Source organism: Tamandua tetradactyla, chromosome 5 (assembly GCF_023851605.1).
Source record: "Tamandua tetradactyla isolate mTamTet1 chromosome 5, mTamTet1.pri, whole genome shotgun sequence".
Classification (NCBI taxonomy): Eukaryota; Metazoa; Chordata; class Mammalia; order Pilosa; family Myrmecophagidae; genus Tamandua; species Tamandua tetradactyla.
In genome coordinates this window covers 138,304,686-138,320,326 of record NC_135331.1, presented here as the reverse complement: position 1 = coordinate 138,320,326, position 15,641 = coordinate 138,304,686, and the positions used below count along the sequence as shown (strand labels likewise).

At 36.3% G+C, this 15,641-nt stretch overlaps 1 protein-coding gene and 1 long non-coding RNA gene across 3 annotated transcripts in view; one reads left to right on the top strand and one right to left on the bottom strand.

The window, feature by feature from the left end:
• The window catches only part of LOC143682774 (uncharacterized), a 105,815-nt gene that overhangs the window by 57,395 nt on the left and 32,779 nt on the right, over positions 1 to 15,641 (bottom strand). The gene's annotated exons all lie outside the window — the stretch shown is intronic.
• LOC143682773 (uncharacterized) lies at positions 4,289 to 14,706 on the top strand. Its single transcript, XR_013175273.1, has 3 exons — positions 4,289 to 4,497; positions 12,494 to 12,652; positions 14,433 to 14,706. It is a non-coding gene; the product is annotated as an uncharacterized LOC143682773 (long non-coding RNA).

The window sequence follows — 15,641 nt, the reverse complement described above, 5'->3', positions numbered from 1 at the left end:
ATCTTCCAGGAAGTAGATCCTTCAGCTCTTTTTTAACCTCCAGAGTCCATCCTTTCCCAGTACTTCCATTTTGTCTAATATAAATCAAGTGCAAAATTCTTCTGTAATGAATAAAATCCAGTTATTTAAGGAATTAATCCAAATATGCAAAGGAAAATAAATTATGAATTCAGATAGGCCTATCATTTACTTCTGATGGAACTATGGGTGCTGTTTACCACACTGAGCCTCATTTCCTTCATCCATAAAATTGGCATAACATGGTTGGTTTGTAATACTATATTTGCCTGCTTATGTAGTGGTTCTCAAAATCAGTTAATTTCTCTCTCTCTCCTCTTCTGTTTTAAACACTTTCCTTGGACTCCTACAAAATTTGAAGTTTTAAAATATAGACCATATCATCTTTTACCCTGCATTCTGGTTTACATTAGTCCTATCCAGATCAGCTTCATTCATATCTCCAGTTGAAGTCTAATCACTTGTCCAACTTTTGAAACAGTTGTTATATGGGGTAATGCTGACTTTTGTAGCTTCTGGGCTCTAACTCTGAGTCTCAGGTGTCACACAATTAGGCAACGTGATTCTTGAAGAAAAGTTAAACACTTTTGCTAAATATGAAAAATCATACATTCCTTCTGGAAAGTTATGTGACTTTAGCTAGAAAATTATAGGTTTTGAAAAGACTTATAGTAAATAAGGTTTCATTAACTTATGTATCATCATAGAAATTATCCCTCCTTCCCTAACATTTTGTTTGTGTGATGTTTGTATACAGCAACTGCTTACATTCTGTAGCCCTAATGTTCCTGGGGATACATATTTTGATTTTATGTACTAGAGTTCTGTTAATGCCACTTAAGATTATGTGAAAATTTGGTAAAATAGTGTACTCCAGTCAACATTATCTTATTTACTGCTTTCGAAGTTGGGTACCATTCATTGTTGTGTCCTTCATTCATTTCTGACTTTGATGGGATGGGTTTCCTCTGCTGTGAAATCTATTTCCCCCTTTCCTCATCACAGATCATTCTGTTGTTCATTACTGAAGCTAGTATTTCTACAGAATGTAAAAAAACAAAAAGAAAATATGACCCAGAGAGGCAGAGATGCATGTTAACCTGCACAGAATTTTTGGGGAAAACTTTGAAACACAATGGCTTTTAGTCTCATCCGTGTTAAATTAAATAGATTTATTTTTTTGCTAGAATTTTAAGCCATTATATCAAATGTGAAAATAACAATGACTTATTGAGTGTTAATTTTTTTATTTGAAACATATATTTCCCATTATAATTTAATTTATTTTCAAAGTTTATTGAATTATATGTATGATTTAATCATGCCTTGAGACGGGAATTGCTAGGATTAAAAAGAAAAGAAGTTATAAAATTATACAACTTTTTAGGAGCCCTTAGGACAAGGATCTTGTCCAACTTTTGTTTGAATTAAGTAAATCATGATAGTGTCTGGCACAAAGCAGCAATTCAATAAGTGTTTAATAAATGAAAAAATGTTTCTGTTAAAAGAGGGTCGTTTGTTCTAAAACACTCAGCTGACAAATAAATACACTTAAATTTCCTTAATAAGTACTCTAATATTTCAGTTTCTCAATTTTTTATTTTTTTTTTAATTTATAATTTCTCAATTTTTTAGAGCTAGGTTTAGGTTCTTTTAGATTCACTCATTCCTTCTAAGAATGTTGAAGGATAGTTATCTAAGTTGTTATGCTTTTCATATTTAAAAAAATAAGAATTTGTTTCCGACAATTTTTGGAAGAACGATGGAGGGGATGTATAGAATTAGGATTTTCATCAAAGACAAAACTTCTCCCTATTTCCTTCATGTTTTCTTAGAGTTCTTTAATTCTTTCCTTCTTAAGTTTTCTTTATCTAGTCTAATGATTATACATAATACTAAGACTTATTTTTTGTCCATTTTCCTTGGAGCTAACATGAGAATAGCCGAATTAAGAAATTATTTGATGATAGCACGTTGGAAGAAGACATTTTAGCTCGAAACAAAAGCATGTGAACTAAGTCACCTTTATAATTGGGCAAAATAATGGGCATTTGGAAATTATGGAAAACAGGCAGAGGCATTATTCAGTAACACATGTTTAGTGACCTTGCTTTCTCCCCAAGATGAGTTTATGCCTTTGTGGTGCTGAATTTACTTTAACAATAAGGTGAAATTCTGGTTACAGTAAGAGGAATCATTTAACGTTTAATATAAGGATGGTGGTGTACGTGCTAGAAAATCTAAATGACAATTACTCTCCCTCTTAAGTCCAATAGGAGCCAAAGGAAATAAACTGAGATATGCTACATCTGTTTCTGCCTGTCGAGCCACCTGACTTCTAAAAAACTTTACGTCTTTCGCTGAATAAATTGGAAACATCATCTAATATGGAGGAGGTGCCTGTGTGTATACAAAAGTGTGTGTGGTATCTTCTCACTATTTTGTGACTCATGAAACATAGAAAAATGCAACATGAAAATGAAGTTTAAGAAAAGAATTTTGCAGGGCATCATGTTACTGCACACATTAGTAATATTAACAAAATTTTTATGAGTCACAATATATTGGCTAAAAATTCTAAATTGTTGACGTAAGCTGAGTAGTAACACAGTGCAAGGGTATCTTAAGTCTTCCTTGCTAGTAGGAGCTTGCTCACCCCAGCAAGTGAATAGAAACCTGACCATCTCTGGCAGCAGCTCCATTCATTATTGGGTGGCGGTCACATGTTAAAAGTCTTCTTTATGTTGAACTACCATCTACATCTTTATCTCTACAACTTCCATCACCCTCTGCCCTTTCAGCCTACAAAGAAGAAATGTCACAGTCTATTACAGCAACCCCTTGCATCCTCTGTCCTACAGAATAAACATACTTGTGCCTTTCCTCATTCCTCATGCACACGGTTCCAGTTCTCCCTACTACTTTTCTCTTTCTAAGGAGTTGGAGTTTATCGAAGTCCCTTAAAGTGATCTGAACATAGCTCTGTAGGTCTTGCTTGACCAGAACAGATTCTTCTATCCCATGTTCTGGATGCTCTGATAGTATTATGTAACTTAATGCATTAGTTTATTTGCCAGTCACATCACACATGACAGCACTGATTTCTCTTTGTATTTTGAATTAAATCCAAAATCCTTATCCCACCTTCATGTCCTTGCAAAACCTAATTGTATTCATTTATCACCCTCTACTCTCCACTGAAATCATTTGTTCTATTATCCTATGTACTTTGCCGTTTTGTTCCTTCTTCCTAAAATGCCCCCATGGTGGCCTATTTCAAAACCAAATGTTTTAAAATATTTATCTTTGATGTTTCTTTGTTCCTGAAACATTATCTTGCTCTTCCTGCCATGTGATGTCTCTAGAAGGGTGCCCAGCTAGTAGTGGCACTTGTTCATTAGACTGTCAAATTAATTGAAGGTCTACTTTGGGTCAGACATGGCTAAGTATTACATAGTATGCATTGCATTAGAATATAACCCATAGTTCACATTTGTAATCACAATAACTGTAAGAAAGATATAACTTTTATAAACAAAGATAATAAAACTGAGCCTCTGTTGTTTTTCCACTGCAACTGCTGCTGCCAGTACAGCCTTATTTTATAGGCATTATCAGGATGTATCACATATGCTGCTAGGGAGAACCTTATCTAAGAGTTCTTCTTAGGGAGGTAGCTGCATCTCGTTTGGGAAAATAACCTAACAAATTGCTGGGGGGGGGGAAGATAATGGGGTCCTGAAGTCATACTTAGGTTAGTATCAGTTTTATTTACTCTTATTTCAACCACAGCATTCAGACACATATTTTATATGAAGGCTCACCTGGAATTTCTTCCCATTTAAAACTTCTAAGAAGTGATGTTAATTTAAGAAAAAAAAATAACAGTGAAAATCTATTTTGCAAGTCAAGTGTTTCTTTAAGAATGTTCATTGTAGGGTCACTGCATATTCCTTTACACTCAGTGATCCATTTCATTGTTAGCCTGAATTTATTAAGATTAACTTGGAGAATTATCTAGTTTCCATAGCAGTTAGGACAGCTGTAATACCTTGATAGCAATTTAGGAGTGGGGATAATTTCTTTATATATTTATAATGATATGAGTTTGTGTGCCAGTTTGAGTCTAATGTGTACCCCAGAAAAGTCAAGTTCTTTAATCCTCATTAGTTATTGCTGTGTAGAATCTTTTTTTATTGTTTCCATGGAGATGTGACCCCACAATTGTGGGTGGTAACTTTTGATTAGATAGTTTCCAGGGAGATGTGTCTCCACAAGATGGGGTTGCCTACTGGAGCCCTTTAAGAGCAAACCATTTTGGAAAAAGTTTTAGGGCCACTAGAACTGACAGAGCCAACAGAATGGACAGAGCCCCAGGGAAGCCATTGGAGAAGTCTGAAGAGAAATGTAGCAGATATTATCATGTGCCTTTCCAGTTGAAAGAGAAACCCTGAACTTCATCTGCCTTCTTGAACCAAGGTAGTTTTCCTGGATGCCTTAATTTGGACATTTTCACAGCTTCAGAACTGTAAACTTGCAACTTAAAAAATTCCTCTTCTTAAATACTGTTCCATTTCATGTATATCGCATCCCAGCAGCTTACAAACCAGAACAGAGGTTTTTAATGCTGTAATAGAAAAATAAAATATAGTGAAGGCACTGAATTGGTAAACTTTGTTTATGGTGAACCAAATTAACCAACCCTACCCACTGTGAGAGGGACAGCATTTGCATTTCATGAATTTATACCTAGTATTCTTAAATAAATGATTTAAAAAGTGCATCAATATGAGTTATCATTATATTTATATACCATTTACTAGAATACTAGGTGGTGATCAGGTGGTCACAACAGTTAACTATGAATCACAGACACTAGGTTCTGGCTGTGACTCTGCCACTGACTAGCTGAGTGAGCTATACATATGTCTAGCTCTTAATTTTCTTCTAAAATGAGAGGAGATGTTGTGGTCCTTTTCAGTGCTAATACTATTTATAATTCTCAATTGTGACTCCTCATGGGAATTAAAGCTATTTTCTAAATTTAAAAACTCTTAAAAGCAAGGAATTCATTTAAGAAAATACTTTTAAACATACTGATAAAATATTGAAGGAAATGCCAAGTTCTGCTCATTATGAAGGTAAACTTCACAATTTCCAATGACATTATTTTCAGGGGATCAAACATGTCACATATGCTCGATTTCAAATGCTGTGACTCATCGACCCAGTATCTTGTAGGAAGGACATTTATTTATTTATTATATTTTGTTGTTTTCATTTCACACTGACAAACAAGGCTGTAACTCCAAGTAGAACCAGAGAGAACAAAACAAACTCCCAGTCCAGAGAGGGCATCATTAAAGAGGGTAGGCGGAGACATGGTTCTTTGCCTTCTGCCCTTTCTCTGTGTGGGGAAATTCTTTTTGGCACTTTGCCCCTTTTTATCCCCAAGTGCCTTATTCTTCTCTTTAGAGTTTAAAGACAATTATCAGATTTCATCCCGTCTGGCCAACTTTCAGGGAGAGTTTTCCTAGAATAATTGCATGAGCAGTCATTTCATTGTGATGTGGTTTCTTTGGAAAAATCCTTTTAAAAACTTCAACTGGGAAAGAGCCCATTTCTCAAAGACAAAGGAATGAAACAGCCAGTGAGTGAGTGGCTCTCCCAGAAGCGTCGTAGTTTCCAAAAGAACAAATAGATAAATTCTGTAGTTTAAGAAAGGAGGTGGGAGGATAATGGGTCAGGAATGGGGACACTTTATCTTGAAAGACACAATCTGTGATTTTAATAAAAATGTTCGTATGTAAAAAGTTTAGAAAGATATTTCAAGATGATGTATCTTGGCTTTCGTACTGTTTCCTTCTTTTTCTTTGGTTTCAAAATTTCACAGAGTGAAATGTTTATATAGGATACAAACTCGGTTCTTAATTTTTGGAGTGAGGATAAAATCATAGAGGACTAATTGGCTAGGATGTATTTTGTACATTGTAGCTGAGCGTGGATAAAAGTGGTAAGAATGAAGCCTTACTTATTACTTGTCCATTATGTGAGAGCAAACTTCCAAGACAGCACAAGATTTAATTTCTATCCTCCTAGATACATTCTGATAGCAGGCCCACTGTATTGATTATGTTCATCTGAGTGCTAAAGAGCAATACCAAAGATTTGATCAATAATTCAGGCAACATGGTTAATTTGAGGCACAAATGTATTTTTATACAATAGTAAACTTTGGCATAAACTATGGAGTCAATACCTTCAGACTTCCACTCCTCTTTGCTGTGTACATTTAGTCATTGGTTTAACAATGTGCTCTCTTTTCTATGATTTAGGGTCATAAGCAAGAGATCTTTCCATTCTAGAGACCTCAGAAAGAATATTTGGATATTCAATAGTTCAGATTATTACTTTAGCATTTATATCATATGTGGATTGATTGTCAGGTAGTCTTATGGATGACTTTTTTACTAGGGAGGAGGCATAATTTTTGGCTCATCTTAAGTTTTGGAATTATTGTGAGTCAATTATTGGCCTACTTGATTTCTTCTGCTCCTCACAGTTGGAACAGATTAGAGACATTTACCTGCATTAGGCTAGGACTAAGAATAAAGGGTTAATTTTCAGGTCTGGATAAAGCTATGTTCTTATCTCCAAATGGATTTAATTCAGCAACAATCTGTCATCTAATAGGTAAGCTCTCTAGACAATTTTTTAAAAGGAGGCTTAAAACAAAATAAATGTACATTAGAACTCTGATTACAAAGTTCAGGTACATAACATAAACTATGCAAAATACAATTTTATTAAAACTGAAGGAAGAGAAGAATTAATGAATTGTGGAATGGGCAGAGGCACAACTGGATCATCTAGGATTCAAGAACAAAAAGAGTAGTAACTTTACACTGCCAGGACATTCTGTCATGTCCTCTCATGTCTCCTTCATCCTGTATGTTATTCTTCTCTCCTTAACTAGACCAGCTTAAGCTATGTGAAGTGAAATTTGAACATAAATGGCTTCAAAGCTCATGTGTTGCTGCATTGTTAACCCATCTAGAGTAGACTGATTTTCTCTGTCAGTTTCAGGTCAGAAAAAAACCCTAGAAGAATTCTTAGTGGTTTAGTAAGGGTCATGTACCCAATTTACACAAGGGCTTATATGGAGGTGAAGCTGGAGCTGAATCTGCAACTGACCTTAGGACACATGTTCATTCAAAATATTGAGTTTTAATAGCCACATAAGGATAGGAAGCAAGAAGTTGGACCTGTCTGAGAGATGGACTCAGAAATTGAGATCCAATCTCCATGAAAGTGGAAGGGGGACAAGAAAAAATGTTTCTAGGTAAAGGGAAATGGCAAAAAACAAAAAACAAAAAACTTAATCTAAGCTTGAACTCTGGTGAAAAAAAAATCTACCTTTAGAAATGATAATCAGCCAATACACTCATACAGTTCCCATGACTGAATTTATACCTCCTGAATGGTGTAGGAAACTCAGTTTGAGAAACTAACCTAAAATTATTCTGGGTTTTTATTGTCCTGGACACCTTGACAGAGATAAAAACAAATCCTTTCTTGATGGATACAAAGCCCAGATCTTTCAGGATTCCCTAGATAAAGAGCTCAGTTAAACCTGAACCCATGATCCAAACTTACAAATCACCAAAGGAAACAAGTTATGAAAGAGTCAGAAGGGAAAAAAACCCTGCAGAAATTGTTCTGCCAGTGTCTCAGATATTGATATGATTCAATATAGAATATAAAACAAATTTGTTTAAAATACTTAAAGAAATAGAAGAAATTAAACATGCAAATAAGTGATAAGATTTACAAAACTGGCTAGACATATCTGAAAAATAACCAGATAGAACTTCTAGAAATATAAATATTTTAAGTTAAAAGTTAAACTGGATAGGCTAACAGAATAGCAGTCACAGGAGAAGAGAGAATTAGTGAACTAGAAGGTTATTTGAAGAAATCACCCAGGTTCTTGCCCAGAGAGACAGCATATGGAAAATATAGAAACAAGATATTCTGGTTTCTGACTCTACGAATTTGCTTATTCTAATTATTTCACAGCAGGGACACCATACAATATTTGTCCTTTTATATCTGGCTGTTTCACTCAACATAATGTCTTCAAGGTTCATTCACATTGTCACATTGTATCAGAATTTCATTCCTTTTTGTGGCTAAATAATATTCTATTGAAGGTACAAACCACAATTGTTCATCCATTTGTCTGTTGATGGGGATTTGGGTGGCTGCTAGTTTTGACAATTTTAAATAATGTGTCTATGAACACTGGTGTGTATGAATCCCTACTTTCAATTATTTGGAGTATGTACTTTGAAGTGACAATCAATTGCCAGGTCATATGGTAGCTCTACACTTGACTTTCTGAGAACACACCAAACTGTCTTCCACAGCCGCTGCACCATTTTATATGCCCCAAAACAATGAACAAATATTTTTATTTCTCCACAGCCTCTCTAACACTCATTCATTTATTATTTTGTTTGTTTGTTTTTTGGGGGTGTATGGTCTGGAAATTGAACTAGTTCTCCCACATGGAAGGCAAGCATTCTACTACTGAACCACCCATGCACCCTGTTTGTTTTTAATAGTAGACATTCTAGTGAATGTGAAGTGGTATCTTTTTGTGGTTTTGATTTGCATTTCCCTAATGGCTAATGATATTGGGCATCTGTTCATGTGCTTTTTTTCCATTTGCATATTTTCTTTGGAGAAATGTTTATCAAAGTTTTCTGTCCATTTTTTATTGCATTGTTTGTCATTTTGTTGTTGAGTAATATCATTTCATTATATATTCTGGATATTAAACCCTTATCAAACATGTAGTTTCCAAATATTTTCTCTGTTTCTGTAGGTTGCTTTTTACTTTCATGATGAAGTTCTTTCATTCACAAACATTTTAATTTTGATGAAGTCTCATTTGTCTGTTTTTTTCTTTTGTCAATCATAGTAGTGGTGTAAAGTCTAAGAAACCATTGCCTAATACAAGGTCTTGAAGATGCTTCCCTATGTTTTCTTCCAGTTTTATACTTTTGCATATTATATTTATATCATTGATCTATATTGAGTTAATTTTTGTGTATGGTGTGAGATAGAGTGTCACACTTCATTGTTTTGCACATGGAAATAGGATTTTTCCAAAACTGCTTGTTGAAGAGATTACTCCTTCCCCATTGAGTGGACTTGGCTGCCTTGTTAAAATTCCTATTGACCATACATTTGAGGGTTCATTTCTGAACTCTCAATTCAATTTACTTAGCTTGTATGTCTGTTCTGGGGCAAGTGCCATGTTTTGATTGCTGTGGCATGGCCTTGTAATAAGTTTTAATATTGGAAAGTGTAAGTCCTGCACTTGAGAACTTAGCTACTTGATTATTAAAACCTAACTCTGCTGAAGTCACCCTCTGGTGTGCATTCACATGGGACACAAATATCTTCATGTTTTTAGCCCACTCAGAAAGGTCTATCCACATACTTCTTCCCCAGACCTCTTTGTCACCAATTTTCCAATTATGGTCTTTCCAAGTCCCTGGCCATCCAGCCAGACCATTAGCAACTGCCCATGAGTCAGTATACAAATGCTCCTCTGGCCAGTTTTCCTTCCAAGCAAAATGAACAACCAGGTACACTGCTCGAAGTTCTGCCCGCTGGGAGGATTTCCCCTCATCACTGTCCTTTAAGGACACCTCAGAAAGGGGTTGTAGTGCTGCAGCCTGGAGGTAGGGTGGCTATGTCCTCAGGGCAGACTATTACAGGGCTATCTAGAGAAGACTCAGCATGACCTAGGGTTTCAACCTCACCCCCAACATCATTATCAATCCATATGTCACCATTTCATTTTTCAGGGTCCCACTCCTTTCTAATCAATGCCCTCACTTTAATGGCAGACACCATGCAACATTGAGATTTGAGTTTACATTGTTAAATTGCTGCTTGAACAATAAGATTCTGAGTCTGATTTTCAGAGATCTCAAGTCTACAGCTACAGGAAATAAGATTTTCCTTCAGGACATTCATAGAAATTTCTACATCTGTCAGATGGCGCTTAAGCCCATCCCTTTCACTCCTTAATGTAGCCAGTGTATCTAACAACAACCAGACAACATCTCTATACTTCTTATTTCCACAAACCTCTGTAAAGGTGCCAAAAACATCCCTCAGTGCCTAGCTTCATACAAGCAAAGCAGCAGGAGAATCGAATGGTGATATTTTGACTCTCTTTTGCCAACTCACTCCATGGACTGGGAGTGTCATTCGGATTATGGGAAAATCAGAGTCCTTAGTGCCTTTGAGTCCAGTCAGAGTAGAAAACCATTCATAAAAACCCATTTTTAAGATTCTGTTTCTTAAGAACCACTACTGGTACCAAGTTGCATTAGTTAGGGTTCTCTAGAGAAACAGAACAACAGGGAACATTCGCAAACATAAAATTTCAGAAGTGTCTCACATGACTGTAGGAACGCAGAGTACAAAATCCGCAGGAAAGGCTGTGAAGCTGATAATTCCAATGGAGGGTCTGGACGAACTCCACAGGAGAGGCTCGCCAGCCGAAGCAGGAAGAGAGCCTGTCTCTTCTGAATCATCCTTAAAAGGCTTCCAGTGATTAAATTGAGCATCACTTATTACAGAAGACACTCCCCTTGGCTGATTACAAATGGAATCAGCTGTGGATGCAGCTGATGTGCTCATGATTTAATTGTATGAAATGTCCTCATTGCAATAGACAGGCCAGCACTTGCCCAACCAGACAAACAGGTACCACCACCTAGCCACAATGACACACGAACCTGACCATGATACATGGCAGGCACCGGGAATCAAACCCGGGTTCTGGCATGGCAGGCAAGAACTCTGCCACTGAGCCACCATAGCCTGCCCTCTTCTGTTTCTTCTTAAGAAGTCTTTGTGTGTTTCTAGAATCTGTCCATTTCAAGTAGGTCATCTGATTTGTTGAAGTACAGTTGCTCAGTGATTTATTTCTGTGGGATTGAGGGTAATGTTTCTATTTTCAACTCTAATTTTAGTTATTTGCGTCCTCTCACTTTTGGTTTTGTCAGTCTAACTAAAGTTTTGTCGGTTTTTTCAGTCTCATCAAAGGTCCAACTTTTGGTTTCATTGAGTCTCTCTTTTGTTTTATAATTGGCTGTTTCATTTATCTCTACTCTAATCCTTATTCCTTTCTTTCTTCTGCTTACTTTGAATTTATTTTGTTCTTTTTTTTTTTCCTTGATGCTATTGTGTGAAGTTTGGTGCCTGAGTTAAGATGTTTCTATTTTTTTTATATAAGTGTCTAGGACTCTAAATATCCCTCTCAGCACTGCCTTTGCTGCATACCATAAGTTTTAGTATTTTCTGTTTTCCTTTTCATTTCCCTCAAGATGTTTTCTAATTTCCCTTGTACTTTCTTCTTTAACTCATTGGCTATTAAAGAATGACTTGATCAATTTGCACCAATTTGTGAATTTTCCAGTTTTCCCGGTGTTACTGTTTTTTAGGTTTATTGTATTGTGTTAGGAGAAGATACATTGTGTGATTTCTATATTTTAAAATTTATTGATGCTTGTTTTGTGACCAGCATATGGAATATCCTGGAGAATGCTCCAGCTACACTAGAGAAGATATGTATTCTGCTGTTGTTCAGTAAAATGTTCTATATGTTTTATTGGTTTATAGTACCCTTCAAGTCTAGTATTTCCTTGTTGATCTTCTGCCTAGATGTTCTATCCATTATTCAAAATGGTGATTTGAGAATTCTCCTAATATTAATGTAGAACTATCTATTTCTTTCTTTAAATATGTCAATATTTGTTTCATGTATTTTGAGGCTCTGCTGTTATATATATATGTATATATATAGTATATGATATAATATATATAATATAATATAGATGGATAGATATATAATTATGTCTTCTTGTTGAATTGACCCCTTTACCAGTATATAATGGTCTTCTTTGTCCCTTGTGACAGTTTTTTACTCGAAACCTAGTTTATCTGATATTAGTATAGCTACCCTAACTCTGTTTTGGTTAATATTTGCATGCCATATTTTTCCTATCCATTCACTATCAATCTATTTGTGTCCCTGAATGTAAGGTGAGTCTTCTGAAAACAGCATATAGTTAGTTCATGCATTTTTTATGCATCTACTAATTTCTGCCCTTTACATAGAAAGTTTAATTCATTTACATTTAAAGTAACTACAAGTAATGCTTGATTTTTTCCTGCTATTTTACTATTAGCATTGTAACTTTTTACAATTAGCATCTGTAACTTTTTTTGTCCCATGATTCTTCTGCCAATACCTACTTTCATATGTATTTGATTTTTTATAGTATGTCATTTAGAGTCCCTTCTTATTTCCTTCCAGGTATACTTTTCAGGTACTTTCTTTGTGTTTATCATGGAACTTAAATTTAACATTGTTTTAATTTCCTAGGCTGCTGCAGCAAATAACATGAAATGGGGTGGATTATACAATGGGAATTTATTACCTTAAAGCTTTGACACCAAGAAAATGTCTAAATCAAGACATCATCAAGGCAAAGTTTTCTTCCCAAAGACAAGTAGTGGTGATCCTTGGCTCCTCTCCCACATGGTAAGACAAATGGAGGCATCTACTGTTTTCTCCCTTCTCTTTTGGTTATCACTGCTTTCAGATTCTTGTTTCCATGGCTTTGTCTCTCTCTCTCTCTCTCACTGTATTCATTCCATTTAGAAAGAACTCCAGGAATAGGATTAAGACCTACCCTGAATGAGGTGGCTCATGCCATAACTGAAGTAGCCTCATCAAAAGGTCCTATTTAAAATGGGTTCACACCCACAGGAATAGATTAAATTTAAGAATATGTTTTTCAGGGGTTTGTACAGCTTCAAAAACCACACTCCACACTCTGAACCCCAAAAAGCAATGCTATTTTTCTACATGCAAAATACATTCATTCTGTCACAATAGCCTTAAGTCATTTCAGAAACAATGTTTAGTACAAACTTGTGTCAAAATCGGTTATAGTTGCAGCTTTTTCTGGGGAACAATACCCCTTTATCTGTGGACCTGGTAACCTAGAGAACAAGTAATATGCTTCCAGTGTACAACAGAGTGGCAGTCATAGTATAAACATCCCCATTATCATAGGGAGGATTAGAAGGAAAACAGGGGTCATAAGTCCCAAACAATTCTGAAACACTGCAGGGCATATTCTATTAATTTCAAATCTGAGAGTTTTTTTATGAAATGGCGTTTTGTCCTCAAGACCTTATGGGATAGCAGCCCCACCCCTTCCAGGTAATTATTCAGTGGCCTTATTCTCCTCAACACTGAGGTGAAAGCTCTACCTTCTGAGAACATTGGGGTAATGGCCAGACTCTATACAATCCCCAGGGAATATGCTCCATCCACTGAGAAAACTGGGAGACTCTCTACAATCCATGGGAAATACATTCCAAACTTTAAGAACACTAGGGTGGTAGCACTCTTCCTGAGCAATGGGGTAGAAAGCCTGACCTCTCCATGCTTCAGGGCAGAGTCACCGTTTTCATACACATGGGTGGACCTGCCCCCTTGGCCCAAGAGATTTCTTCAGTCTTGACTTCAGTTTCCATGGTTTTGCCCTTGAAGTGCTGTTTCTTTCAATCTGCCCCTTTTCTGTCCCTTTTAGTCCAGGCTGGTAGTGTTTCTGTTCATATAGATATTGCAAAAAAAAAAAACAAAAAACAAAAAAACAAAAAAACACATCACTTTTGCTTCTAGTACACAGGGATCCAAGCCATCAGAACTTTCCACAGTTCCTTCCTGGATAACTGCACCTCTAGTCGTGACTTGCACTGAAATGGCTGGCTGGATCCATGTGCAGTTAAACACTTACATGAAGTGCTATTATCTGGACACTTTCTGAAAGTTCAGAATTTTCCAAATCATCAATTTCTGTTTTCTCTGTTTCCATGATTTCAGTTCTCAGCTTATCCCTTTCCTCTTGCATTTCACTAAAAGCTGCAAGGAGAAACCAGGCAACACTTTCCAAACTTACCTTGCAAGTCTCAGCTAAATATTCAAGCTCATCCTTTTCAAATTCTACCTTCCACCTGACATCAGCACTCAATTTTGCCAAGTTTTCTGCTACTTTAAAACAAGGATCACCTTTCTTCCATTTTCCAATAGCACATCCATCATTTCTACTTAAGATCTCATTGGGAATACTTTTAGGATCCATAATTTCTACCAACAGTCTCGTGAAAGCAACCTAGGCCTTTTCTATTAAGCAGTTCACAGTTCTTCCAACTCTACCCATTACCCTGTTCCAAGCCATTTCCATATTTTGTGATATTTGCAATAGCAGCACCCCACTCTCTTGGTACCAAAATATGTTTTTGTTTCCTAGGCTGCTCCAACAAGTACCATGAAATGACTTGGCTTAAACAATGGGAATTTATTGGCTTACAGCTCTGAGGCCGAGAAAATGTCCCAATGAAGACATCATCAAGGCAAGGCTTTCTTTCCAGAGACTGGCTGCTGACAATCCCTGGCTCTTCTGTCACATGGCAAGGCTTATGGCCATGTCTGCTGGTCTCTCCCTTCTTTTCTGGCTTTCATTGCTTTCACCTTTTTGCTTCAGTGGCTTTCTTTCTTTCTGTTTATTCATTCTGTTAAGAAAGGACTCCAGTAACAGTATTAAGACCTATCCTAAATTAGGTGGGTCACAACTTAACTGAGGTCACCTCATCAAAGGTCTTATGTATAATGGGTTTAAACCCACAGGAATGGATTAATGTTTAGAAAATTGAAAGTTACTGTTTTTCACAATTGGAGCCGGATTTTTTTGTTACCCCAAATTAGTCTCAGATAATTTTCAAATTTGGTCCAGTGTCAGGATTCAAAGTGTTAGAGTCTTTTCTCAGATTTTTTCCTTTCTTCTTTTGAATTGTTTTGGATATTTCTACTTCTCTTCCACTCAGCTTATGGTACCAGTTTCCTCCTTGGCAATGTTGAAAGTCTCCTGAGTAGTGATCTGTAGGTTTGTTTGTCTTCCTAAGTTTAATGATAAGAGAATGCTATAGAATTTGGACTCATTTATCTTTACCAGGCTTGCCTGCATTTGTGGACTTGATCTCATTTTCTCCAAGTGGGTTTCCCTTAAACTGTAATGAATACTCCGCTGGAACATGAGAACCAGCAAGTGAACATAGCTATGCCTCAAGTAACACCCTCCTTAGTTTAAGTAAGATAATAAAAGGGTACATTGACTATGAACCAGGATGGTTCAAATTTGTCAGCTGCCAGAAAGATGATCCATTCTGACTGATACGATTTTTTGAAAATGAATTATTTGACTCATGGAATTTCTTTGATTGTTAAATGCAAGTTGGGTTTAGCTTCACGGAATGCAACAGGATAGTTAGTTAAAACATCTTCTGCCAAACCATCATTAATTCTGCAGCATAGCTTTTCAAATAATGTGCTTAGTCTATATTTTGAAACTGCAACCACGTTAGAGATTTTTTTTTTTTAACATGGGCAGGCACCGGGAATCGAACCCAGGTCCTCGGGCATGGGAGGCAGGAATTCTTGCCTGCTGAACCACCGTGGCCCA